At 41.1% G+C, this 13,711-nt stretch overlaps 1 protein-coding gene across 1 annotated transcript in view; it reads right to left on the reverse strand.

Moving 5' to 3' along the window:
* ANGPT1 (angiopoietin 1) overlaps positions 1-13,711 on the reverse strand; it is a 264,971-nt gene that overhangs the window by 135,922 nt on the left and 115,338 nt on the right. The window lies entirely within an intron of this gene.

Below are 13,711 nucleotides of genomic sequence, written 5' to 3' on the forward strand. Positions count from 1 at the left end.
ATGCCCCCTGCTGCCAGATTGCTGCAGCTGCAGCTCCCGTAGATCCCCAGGACTCCTGGTAAGGCTGCTGGGGCCAGCCTCCCTTACCCCATCTGCTCTGCTCCAGAGCACATGTGCATAGGTGCTCCCCAGGGACAAGCAGCAGCAGCACATATTGTGCCACTGCTGTTTATCCCTGGAGAAACACACATTCCCACACCGTGCCCCCAGTGCATTTACTTAAGATTGAATGCTGCCTTCAAAGAAATGAGAGTTCATTGCAATTTGCTATATTAAAACAAACCTCTGCATTTACACTGCAGGTGATTCAGCAAAGAACATATTGATTCATATATAAAAATGAAGGATGTAGATGAACATTTGTCTCTTACTGAGTTTTGTTTGCATAGTAAATATATTGGCCCAATGGCTACTAGTGCTGACACAGACCCTTCTTAATCCATAATGTGGGGCTATTTCCATCCTCTTTACAATTCTAAAGAATAAGCTGTTTTAGAACAAATTTACCAGCTTTAACATATAGAAGCTTGGGAGTTTGCATGTTACTAAGTGAAGTAAATTAGCAGTGATATTCAGAATGAGTTTTGTTAACATCATGTCCTTATTAACTTCTCTTTGAGGGTGAGATGAAGTTTAAGAGGCTTCAAAAAAGAACAGGGACTTTAAAAAACAGGAGGACAAGCTGGGACTTTACATCACGGAATAGTCTTCAGAATTGGGAGGCAGAGTAGATTACTCAATAATTGCATTATTACTTAATAGGAGATTTGAAGAGCACTCAAGGATGATGGATTTATAAAGGAGTAACCAGGCTGGTGATTTTACGATGCAATGCAAAACAGTGGCATAACTAAGGAGGGGCAACTGTGGCAATTACCCTTGGGGCCAATTTGGGGGAAGTGAAACAAAATGGCAGCCACACCATTACAATTATGATTACACTGCTGGTGGGGTGGCAACTGGAGGTTGATGCTGCCCCCGTGTCTCGGATGCCTGGCCATGTCACTGAGCCACTGATTTGAAATATCTGTAGCATATTAACATTGCAAATATCTATCTTTTTTTACAGCTTTTAATAGGTTTTCTCTTTATAATCTATTATAATTTTTTTGGTGAGTAATGATATAGGGTTGCATCTTAAAAACAGTACACAAGGACTTCAAAGAACTGGAAGTTTCTTGCTTAATCCTAATGTAAAGGCCACGGATTACGTAAGAACCTAAGACCTTTCCCTCTTTCTCTTTCCGCTCCTTTGACTCCATCAAGTAGCATAAGAGGACCAGAATGTGGTCATAGGGGCCAGCTGAGAATTCCTCTAGCTTGAGGGAGATGATGACTGGTCTAAAACTAGTGAGAATGGTTCATATGACAACCGTCTCTCCCATGACCTCCATAGAGGGGGCATGTCGTAGCAGGAAGAGACATGATAGGACATACAGAGGGGAGGACAATCTGCCAAATCTCAGCTAGCTTACAGTCCCTTAGGTATTATAACCAGCTGGAATAAGTTAAAGAAACTCTTTTGCTGCCCTAAATTATGTGAGGACTGGAGCAGCTATAGTGGAGAAGCAGAGAACAGTGACTGGCTGCAAAATTGTCCCTGCACTGAACAGAGTTCACTGCAAGAGAGCATCAAGTTTGGTAATGCAAGGTGTTTTACAGGTGCCAAAGCTTGATGGGAATCCTTGGGCATTTTACATGTGCTCTGAGAGACATGGCAGGTGCTTTAATTAGCAAACCATGTTAATTAAAAGCACCCAATTGTCACACGTATCAATGTCCCCAAGCTGAAAAAAACTGCAATGGGGCACTTTAATTAAAGCTTGTTTTTCAGTGTGGGGATGCTGATGCACATAACATGAGTATCTGCTGGAGCACATTCATTTCCACACTCCATTAAACTAGATGAATCAATTAATGGATTTCCAGTGCATCATAGCAAGCACCCTCGTTTCCCATCCTACTATGCCTCCACTTTAACGCCTCACAAAAGTAACTGTGCAGTTTTCTTAGGTTAAATCCTAGCATGGGATTTCAGTCTCAGGAGAGAACGAGGCTGAATACAGCTGTGCTCAGAACTTTAAAAAGAAGTAGGGCTTCTCTCAGGAGAGGAAATGATAGGTGTTGTTGACCAGTAAGCACAGATAACTTTAGAGACATAAGCTACTAAATTGTTTTGATACTGTTTGGGTCAAGATTACAGCCTGATGAAATTAAGGAAGGGAATACAGCCAGAGACTGTTGGCTGTGTTATCAGGTAGAACAAAAACCTTCTAAAGTAAACTGGAAATCCCAAAGAGAAGGCTTTGTTTTATTTTGTCCAGTTACCCTAGGCTTGGACTGTGCTCTCTAGTTGCTTAGACCCTGCTACAACATGCAATGAAGGCATTGCCACTCTAGAAAATGCTTGATTAGTTTCTGAATGGTGCAAGCATTGTTCTGACAACATGTTTAATATGTTCCATAAATTATTACCAGCAGCAGCGCTGGTCCAGATTTGCAGCTGTTATAAACTGATGAACCTCCACTGAAGTCAAGGGAGCTATGCCTGCTGCAAACTTGGTAAATGGTTTCTTTCTATGACTGATTGTATTTTTTATGGTTAACAGATTCCCAAATTCTAGAAACTACCTCCCTTAGTAATTCATTTTTAATCAAGTTGGACCTGCTTCTGGTAGAGTAAGCTGTACAGCTGAGTGGTAAGAACCAGATGTAGTTGATTTAGACTTGGAGAAAGGGAGCAGGAGTCATATACACAATGTGTGATTAATAATAAAATCTTCTTTCATCTTATCTATAAGCATTCCTGTGCAGATGGATAACTGCTAAGGACATTCTGGTAAGCCACATCAGCTGAGCCAAAGACAGATCTGTAACAAATTGGAATCGCCTACCGATTTTAATACCACATGTACAGAAAGGCTGTTACCTCAAGATTAAATGTTTCACGAGTAAAAATGATTATCTGATTTTTTAAGCCTGAAAAAGGCTGGACACTCATCCGGAGAGGTATAAAGAAACTCTCACAATCCCAAACCACAAAAATATTTGCCTGACCTACCCAGTTGCCACCCTAATTTGGGTATTACAGCATGTCTTTCAGCAGGTGTGTTTCAAGGTACACTTGATTGAGTATAGCTCATTGGCTAACTCTTAGCCATAAACAGACAGCAAGGGAATGTAAAGGTGAGAGAAGGTATAGGCCTTTCAGAAGAACAATACCATATTCCTGGGCAGGAAAAGTACATGAGGCAAAAGATGTCAGCAGTAGCAATAGACTGGTTCACATATGGGGTGTTGGAGTAGTCTTGTGAAATTTGTGGCACAAAGTGCTGATATATACGTCTTTATGGTTGTTTCTGCATTCACTACACTTGATTCAATGAACCCTATTTGGCAATGTCATCCTTGAGACCAAGGGACTTGCCATAATAATGACTTCAATAAGTAATACAACAAAGGATTAATTACAAAAGACAAACTAATATCTCCAGAGATCTTTTCCCAATTCAGGTTTACTACTTCATGTAACTTATCCATTTATCACAGGGACTTTTACCAGGCTGTGGTAAAGGATAGAAACTGGGTTGTCCAAACAAGATTTTACATTGTGCTTCATATGCAGAATTTTTTTGATACATCTTGATTTTTTATACAAATCACTGCACAGTGACATTGCTATGGCACTGTGCTTTAGTACATCCTTTTGGACTCAGAGGAAGCGAGTACTAAAGCATGGCCCAGTTTGGGCAGTTATTGCGCCATGCTTGTGGTGTGTGGTTAGATTTTGTGGGCACTTCACTGTAGCAGTGCACTATACTGGGGTTGCGTATCGCTATGACAACATAAGTGCTGATCACAAGACCCACGTGATCACTATGTTGATATGACACGCTGTGTAGATGTGCTACTCAAGTACCGGATGAAGTGAATACTATTTTTAAACTACTACTTGCTGCTTGTTGACTTTCTTTAACCAGTAAATTTGTCTTCAACCAGACCCCGCCCAGAATTACTGTATATATTTTATGTGGAAGTGCCACTGGAATGAACCTTTTTAATCCCATTCTAAAATTCTGGATACCTATATAGGATGATCATATTATTTCCTGCATCTACTTCTTGACTGAAAGGGTTGAGTTCTAAAGCAGGAAAATACAATATAGGCTACACCAAGATACTGCCACAGGGAAATTATTATGGAAGCTCATAATCTAATGAACAGAGAGGAAGGAAAAGCTGGAGTGGAACCACTGGATTTGCTCCATACATGTTATTTTTTGATTATTTTATTTACATGACAAATTCAGTACATCAATAATATACATGCATGTATACATGAATAAATAAACTTGTAGAAATATAAATTGAGTGGGGATTTTAATCTCTGCATTCAACAGTTTATAGAATGTTATTTATCACAACATCGTAAGTTAGGCCACAAAAATTAAATCATTAAAAGGCATAAAGTTTAAAAAAAAAAAAATTAATTATGAGTTTTATTAATATAAATAAAAGGGTATTTTGTGCCTGGTTCCTGAACCTTTAGATGTCACTTGAGTCAGGTTTTATGCTCTTTTCTACAATGGGAGAATTAGACACTTTGGTCTTTTATTTTTTTACAGATGTGGCAGTTTTTACATATTCAGCTGAGTCTACCCAGGAGCTGGAAATTAAAAAAAAACAAAAAAACCCCAAAACCATAAATATTGCAAGAACCACAAAATACAAACAGTTGGTTACATCGACTATACCTCTGAATACACGCTAGGTTTGTTTCACTGAACATACGAGGAAAAGAACTGTACCCGAAAACAGACATGAAATATGAGAGCATATACAAACTGCAGCCAGTTGGATGTGCTGGAATGCATTTAACAAAGATGGTTGTCCTGTTCAGAAAATATATGTAAAAAGCCTTTATCTTTCATAAATGTTTTATATATAAAAAATAAACCTATAGTTCTGTGAATGTATTTCAGCCAAAGTACTGTCAGGAACTATTTGCTGAGTATAGGAAAGGAAGGACAAGGTTATAGTAATTTGATTATGTGACCAGTCAGCAAGGCCCTGAAGTTTCCATTAAATTGCTTCTTTTTTAGCTGGATGCAATCCTGGTCATGCTGAAACCAAATGGCATAACTCCCATTAACTTCAATGGCGTCAAGATTTCACCCATTATTTTTATGACAGAAAAATGAAGCCAACTAAATTTATTTAGGGTCAAGCACTGCAGGTCTGATCAAAGGCCTGTGGAAGTTATTTGGATTATATTGATTTTAGCGGATAACAGATCAGGCCAAATATAACATCAACTGAGAAGAGCACCAATAGATGATGTTAGCAGTGGTTCACAGGTGTTGAAAGATAGCTGCAAGGAGGACTAGTTTCTAAAAATGAAAGCAAGGAATAACAAACAAATAACATGCAAAATCCTACTTGGAAAAATAAACACACATTTCAACCATTTTGGAATTGTAATACTCCTAAGAAGTTCTTTATCATACATTAAACTAGGCAAAGTACATAAATAACACATTAATAAAACATCATCTTATCAGGTTAGGCTACTTAATCTATCTTTATTTCACTAATATTTTCTTATTTGCATTGCTGCTGGTCTTTATTTTAGTTAGCATATCTTTCAGCAAAGCACATTTCTTTGGTACATTTTTTCCCCTACTGTATTTCTCTATAGAGAGAATGGATGGTCTGGTAATTCAGCTGCATCTGCTCTTTGTAATGCTCATTAAGTTGTACAGGAGTTTTCAGTAATGTTGGATGACTCAGTGAAATACATAATAAGGTTGTAACATTCTCAGAAATAAAACTGTCAGAAGATTCAGCATTATTGTTTAATAAACATTCCAGAGGATTTTGGACTAAGGCTATCTAACTTTTACTGGACAATGTTTATTGAATAATTCTTCATAGAAACCACCCAAATACTAATAGAGTTATTAAAACAGTAACATAAGGGATAAGAAAATGATAATTGTTTCTGGCAGTAGGGTCATAAATAAAATGAAAGCTTTTATTCTTATTTTGATCAAAGCACTGCTTTCTGTAGTACAGTCTTATGCACTATATTGTAAGGCCTGTTAAAATCCCCAATCATGTTAGGGTACAGACAGATGTAACCAGCAAACAGATGTTTGTATTCCAGGGATGGCCATAACACCCCTTGGTGACCATGCAATTCTTGTCCTGTTTGAGCTCTAAGGTGCCCTCCCTCTCTCACTTGCCCACTATGCCTTGACATATTTATCAGATCGAAAGGGAAGCTGCCTAAAAGTCCTAGAGCAAGCCTAAGTTCCTCCAATTGACAGCAGGTTTCACAGCCCCCACTGGTCTCTGTTCTAAGGCTAAGTGGGTCCTCCTGACTCACCCGTGTTGCCCCAGGGCACCTGTAGACTAAAGGGCTATTATACAACTCCATCCACCCCTTACATGATGCCTATGCCTTGCAAGTGTTACTGTGCAATTGTTTCCTTGCTGGGGCCTCGGCCTTCTCAGTCTCTGCCCCTTTTCTTTTTCTGGCCCCTCTAGCCCTGGTCCATTGTGCCAGATCAGGCTTCTGGCTCTAGCCTCCATCTGTTTTCTTTGGACCCTGAGCTCCCTAGCTCTGGTATTAGTCCATCTTGGACACCCTTGGTCCTGTCCTTGCCCTGCTCTGGGCAGGCTATGGATACCCACGTGCCCTCAGACACTATTGGGACCTCCTCCAAACAACCCCTACCAGTCCAAAACACAAACCACTAGATTCAGCTATAAGAAAGGAATGAGCACACTGGCAGTAACAAACTAAACCCATGCTGAGTCCAAACATCAGCAGTAAATTACTGTCAGAGCAGCCATACCTTTCCTTGTCCTGGGTTATAGCCCTCTGATAACAAGCCTCCATCACCTTATTTACATCCTTAGGGGATTCCAGGAATCAGCAGAGACCTTTCCTACCATCTGTAGCCAAGAGCTTTTCTCTGGCTCTGAGAATTCAACTCCCTGATCAGCTCAGGTTCTGGGCTTAAATGCAGCTTAAGCCCTGTCCCTCCTGGTCAGATGGCACTCCAGCAGAGCAGCAGTTTTTCATTAGAGCTGGAAGGCTGGCTGCCATGGCAGGTTATGACTACTGCTCTAGCAGCCTCCCTGCTACAGGAGCAAGGTTGTGCCTTAGTGACCTATTCTTTAGCTGCCTGTTCCATTGTAGCCAACTTCCTCCTAGGCAGAGTTCTTGAGAAGTAACATCCCAAAGAGTAGAGTTTTGGTGCCCAACAGAATTAAAAAGAGGAGACCTCTTTGGTCTGTACAGAAGGAGCCATCTTGCCATTTGACTCCTTTCCACTGCCTTTGCTTTGTGGTAACATGGAAGACTTGCATGGAGCACATCATCCTTTAAGCAGCAATAACTACCCCTGAGTTATCATCTGGAAATCAGCAAGTCATGATCACACACAGCTATGTGTCAGCTATCCTTTCCTAGTTCTTGGTTTCACTTGAAGGGACATCACCTTTGGGTGAGGCAGGTAAAACAATGAGAAACACGTGAAGAGGAAAGCTTCTGGCACATATTCCAGGAAGATGAGGACCCAGATTAAGGTGCAAGAAGATGCACCTAGGCATACAATTTCAGTAAATGTACTACCTTACTGTTGATGGATCTACATCTTAAATGGATGACCCTTAGAAATTACTGTTGCTTATATTCCATATTTACTGATAGATTCATAGATGTTAGGGTCGGAAGGGACCTCAGTAGGTCATCGAGTCTGACCCCCTGCCCTGGGCAGGAAAGAGTGCTGGGTTTAACATGGGAGGAGAGACCCTCATCTTCAAATCGCATACAAGGGCAGGGGAGGGTAGGCAGCGCCTGTGACTCAGGCTCCAGCCTCTACTCAGGGGTGGGGCCACAGCCACAGCTGCTGCCTGCCTCCTTCCCACCACCTCTGCACCCCACCATCTCCTCTCTGCAGCCTCTTTCCCCCATCTATTCTGCCAGTGTAGCCTCTGCTCCCCTGCCTGTCCCTCTGCATTCCCCCACTTACCCTTGCTTCACATCTGCAGGCACCATGCGCTCTGGCAGTCTGGGATACTGAGCACAGCCCTCAACCAACTGGCTTCACAGCAGTGGTGCACAGCTTGCATGGCTACTACAGGGGCTGGCCTGGGCTGTGCTCCATACCCCAGGTAGGACAGAGACACAGCCTGACACTCTCTGGATTGGGGGAGGGCAGTGGGGAACAGAAACTGAGGAAGGGAAGCAGGGGAGAAGAGAGGCTGAGGGGAGAGGAAAAGTGGGAACAGTAGCTTGGGGGTTGGGCAGGAGCACAGGTGGAGGAGGAAGGGGGCATGACACTACAGGGGAGGCAGTCAGGTGCAAAGGTGGTGGGATCAGGCACAAGAGGGGGTGCACTGTTTGACCCCACCACACACACCACCTGCTCCACTCCCCTCCATCCACTACCCTGAGGAGTAAAAAACAATTGTCTTTGTCATTTTCAGGTCCATTGTTTCAAAACTGAATTTGTAAGGCCAGTCATTTACTAACTACAGTGAAACAAGGTGCTCTGGGGAGGTTTGGCTACTCTAATTTTGACTACTATTGAATGTAATATACCCAGAGTTCAAGGCCTTCACTAAAGCAAAGATTAAGTTAGCTTTTTTATTTTTTGATCTCTTCTCTCATGTTAACAAATAGTATTTGGGTAATGTTTTATTGTGCACTGGTATTAAGTCTCTCACCTTCATAAACATATATAGTAATGTGGAGAGCACCATGACTTTGAATTTCCTTATTTCTATGTATATAAAATCTTAACTCTGATTTATAATAATATAGTTTTCCAACTTAAATTACATAATAAAAGAAAGGGCTCACCTATTCAGGGATAAATTAACTATTCAAACAAATGGACCAGTATATATTAGTGTCATACCACTGTCTTCAATGGAATGACATTAATTTGCATACTAGTAGAACATCTGACCCAATGGATTTGTCTTTCTAATAAGTTTATAAAGAAATGCACAAGTGTGTTGGGAAGTCCATGCTATTACATTTTTACATCCTATCTGACTGGAAACATTTATAACTTTGCTTTTCTAAACATATGTCTTTGAGTGTATCACAAATACTTCTTCCTAGTCAGAACTAGGAAGCCCTGTGCATTTTTTAAATCATACCCATATTAGCCATATTCATACAAGGTTAGATTTGGCTTACAGATGGGAAGAAACAATAACATTGTTTTGACCTAATGTTAAACTTATGTCCAGTTTCAGATTTAAACAAACACGCCAAGTACATTTATTTGAATATGCATGTATATACACAGTGAATGTTTGTTTATTTTAATATGTAATCATTGAAATAAACACAGATGATTTTGCCATGTATAATTTTCACACCCATATGGTTTCATTATTTTTAACCCACATCACTTCCAATATGTTGATAACACCCAGCCTCATTGTAAGCTACAAGAGTTCGTAAATAAGCTTGAACTATATAAAGCTTTATGGAAGTTTATATAGATATATATTGGCACATGGTAAAACAGCTTTTTCATCTGAAGATAACTCAGAGAAAACCAGCAAAACTCTTATTTCAGACCTAAACTCAACATTTTAACATTCAGGGCTTCAGCTGATGGGGCTCCCAACTGCAAGGTGCATCGTGTCCAGCATAAAATCCCTGAGCCCTAGGGATGGCAACTGGGGATCATGGCAGCTATGATCCTCAGGGCTCAGGGATGTGTGAAAGCTGGGGAATCACAGCTGCTGCTATCCCTAGGGCTTGGGGATTTATAAGGAATATTAATAGTTGTGTTTTAGAATAAAAAGCACATCTCCTACTGAGGTGACTCCATGTTATAATTCCTTGGGTTAAGTTTATTGGACAGGCTAAACTTCACTTCCTTCCAAAACATCTGATAAATCAAGAACTGTATACTGAACTGATTGACATAGATTTCATAGATTTCACAGATATTAGGGCTGGAAGGGACCTCAGAAGATCATCGAGTCCAGCCCCCGCCCAAAGGGCAGGAAGTCAGCTGGGGTCATAGGATCCCAGCAATATAAGCATCCAATTTGCTCTTGAAGGTGTGCAATGTGGGTGCTTGAACCACCTCTGACGGCAGGCTGTTCCAGACACTTGGGGGCTCGGACAGTAAAGAAATTCTTCCTTATGTCCAGCCTGAAATGGTCTTGTAGTAGCTTATGAATGTTCGACCTCATCATCCCTTGGGGCGCTCTGGTGAACAAACGTTCCCCCAGATCCTGGTGGTCACCCCTGATAAACTTATAGGCCATCAGATCATGCCTGAGCCTGCACTCTTCCAGGCTAAAGAGCCCCATTGCTCTCAGCCTGTCATCGTAAGATCTGTTTTCCTGACCTCTGATCATGCGCGTGGCTCTCCTCTGGACTCTCTCAAGTTTCTCCACATCCTTTTTGAATTGTGAAGCCCAAAACTGGATGCAGTACTCCAGCTGTGGCCTCACCAAGGCCGAGTACAAGGGGAGAATGACATCCCAGGATTTGCTCGAGAAGCATCTATGGGTGCAAGCCAGCATTTTGGTCACTTTAGTAGCCGCAGCATCACATTGGAGGCTCATGTTCACCTTGTGGTCAATGATGACCCCCAAGTCTCTTTCTTCTGTAGTGCTAGCCAGCGCAGCACTGCCGAGCCTATAAGGATGCTGCAGGTTTTTCTTCCCAAGGTGGAGGACCTTGCATTTTTTGGTGTTAAACACCATCAGGTTCTCGTTCACCCATTTGCTGAGCCTGTCCAGGTCAGCCTGGATCATCCTTCTGTCTTCTGGCGTGGATGCTTTGCCCCAAAGTTTGGTGTCATCGGCGAACTTGGCCAGTCTGCTCCTGACTCCAGTGTCCACATCATTAATGAAGATGTTGAACAGGATGGGTCCAAGGACAGAGCCTTGAGGGACCCCACTGGTCACAGGGCACCATGATGAATGACTGCCATCAATTACTACCCTCTGGGTCCAACCACGGAGCCAGTTTCCCAGCCAGCAGATCATGGTGGAGCCAAGGCCACAGTTGGCCAGTTTTGCCAAAATGTGATCATGGGTTACCAGATTGAAGGCTTTTTTGAAATCAAGATATATGACATCAATCTCCTCTCCCCTGTCCAGGTGATAGGTCACCTGGTCGTAGAAGCAAATGAGATTGGTCAAGCAAGACCTACCTGTAACAAACCCGTGCTGGCTATCCCTCAGGATTTTGGCGTCGGCCAGAGGATGGCCTCTTTAATAAACTTTTCTAAGATCTTCCCCAGGATAGAGGCCAGGTTGATGGGCCTGTAGTTTGCCGGATCCACTTTCCTCCCTTTCTTGAAGATAGGCACCACATCTTCCAGTCTTCAGGCACTACATCAGAGCACGAGGAGTTCTCAAAGATCCATGCCAGAGGCTGGGCTATGATGCTTGCCAGCATCTAAAGTACCCTGGGGTGTAGATTGTCAGGGCCAGCTGACTTGAACATATCCAGCCTCCCAAGGTGTTTCTTCACAAGGTCAGCAATGATGGAGGGCATTGGCCCATAGACTTCTTGCGTGAAAGTCTGTGTGAAAGCACTTTTTCAGAAAAGAGTCTTGTGCTTAAGGCATTGTAATGACACTCAAGAGACCTGGGTTCAACTCCTGGCTCTACCATAATCTTTCTGTATGACTTTTGAGAAATCATTTTGGGCATCATCCAGGCCCCACTCTAATAAATAGGAGCCCTTTGTCTGTCCTGTTCTATTTAGACTGTAACCATTTTGGAACAGATGTTATATTTACTATATATTTATAGTGTCAACATGACAGGGGTCATGCTCAGGGCTAGGGTCTACCATGAGCCCTTCTGCTAATGGCTTTGAGCTTGCAACATCTGGGCTGCCAACCATGCGCCTTAGCACCCATACCATCCCAGTCCCCATAGTGGGATATTATTGATGCTTCAGTACCCCCTGGCTTCTGACCTGGGCCACAGTGGGCATACAGCTGCATTTCTAAACTCAAAAAAGAATGTCTGTTCACTTGCTTATTGATTCAGTCTAAGCAGCTTAGATTAATCTATGAATATTGAATCAATTCAGCCTCATGCTTTCTGACTATCTGTACTTAGCCTTTGTGTTTAAAGCTTGCTTCAAACAGCTTGGTTCCATTTTACATTGAAGACCGACCTTCTTGTCCCTTTGGGCCTAACATAGCTCTAGGTAAACCCTGTTTGAATTGTAAAATTCATGCATCTATACAGCCACAGGAGGTGGAGACCAGAAAATTTTAGAACTACTTCAGTCATTCAGCAATTAAAATTTTGACAAAGGTTTATTTATTCCTATGCACCATATATATGTATGTAGATAGAAATGAGTGCACACATAAATCCCTTCAATTATGGCTTCTTAATGCTGATAGATGTTAATATTCATTGGTGCCCTATAAACGTTGACTATATTTATGATTCTCAACTTTTATTACATTAATTTGGAGCACAAGTGGTTTAAGGATGGATGTCGTAGATACATGTCAATGTTTACATTAGTTTTATAACAAATATTAAATTAATATAAATATATCTTCTGATGGAATCATTTAAAAATTTTAAGGCACAAAAAATAAACATTTCCAGAAATGACCATGGCAGTAAAGTTTCCCACAGCGCTATAAAAACATTAAATACTAGTTAAAATGACAACATTTTTCTTCCCATTCTCAAATTTTGATATGCTTACATTATCCTCTACCTAATATCGTCTACCTCCAGACAGGGCCCATTTTTATTTAAGAAATACTGTACATGTAACTCTTTGTACAATGCTAAGAGTGCTATAGTACAGCTCCCAAAAATACATAGGATCATAAAAACCTGGACTTCTTTATGGAGTTGGTTGCCTCAGTCAACTGATGAGTTAAGGTAATTAACTGAATAGTATGTAATATTATTTCAAATATAATTAGAATGAGAAACATGCAAACAAATCCCAAGGGCTATGATCAAAATTTTGAATTAAGGTACATTTACTGTGTCATACTGTTAGAGAAGAGATGTAACCTACATATAAAATAGTGTGTGCACACTCTTATCAATGGGTAGAAACTGATGGATTACAAGGTCCCTACTGTACATAAGGAGGTCCAGATCCAGAGTTTGCTGAACATAGGGTACCATACCCTGAATTTTTTAGGTCGAGAATATCATAGAATTTAATAAAAATATTACAGTTCAACAGAACTAGCAGAATTGAATAGTGAATAATAACCTTTCTATGAGTTTAATAATTTTATAGAAATGCTCTTGTCCTCTCCTAAATACTTTATGATGATTCAAGAAACCTAAAGAAAGGTTAGGCCAGGCAAAAAGGTGCAGATGCCCTATCATCTGGGGTCATGAAAGCAAGGAATAAATGGGCATCATTCTTTGTACCCAGTAATAGGAATAATTGTGACTCTTTTGAATTGCACAAAAAATAGAAATAAAGGCTGTGGCCAGACTGAGATCTAGGTTTACTTCACTAACCATACTACCACAAGGTAAGAAATGGGGAACCAATGGGGTTACCCAGATTTCCTAACATAGGGACCAGGTATTAATGGTTTTATTAATTCTTATGTGGCTAATTCCCTTACGGCTGTATCAGCTTCTTCGGGAAGAGAGTCAGGAGACTTTTGTAATGCTGGATGCTTAGCCCAAACTTCATTTTAGC

The sequence above is a fragment of the Crocodylus siamensis genome, chromosome 3, assembly GCF_052110815.1.
Source record: "Crocodylus siamensis isolate JL-2025a chromosome 3, ASM5211081v1, whole genome shotgun sequence".
Classification (NCBI taxonomy): Eukaryota; Metazoa; Chordata; order Crocodylia; family Crocodylidae; genus Crocodylus; species Crocodylus siamensis.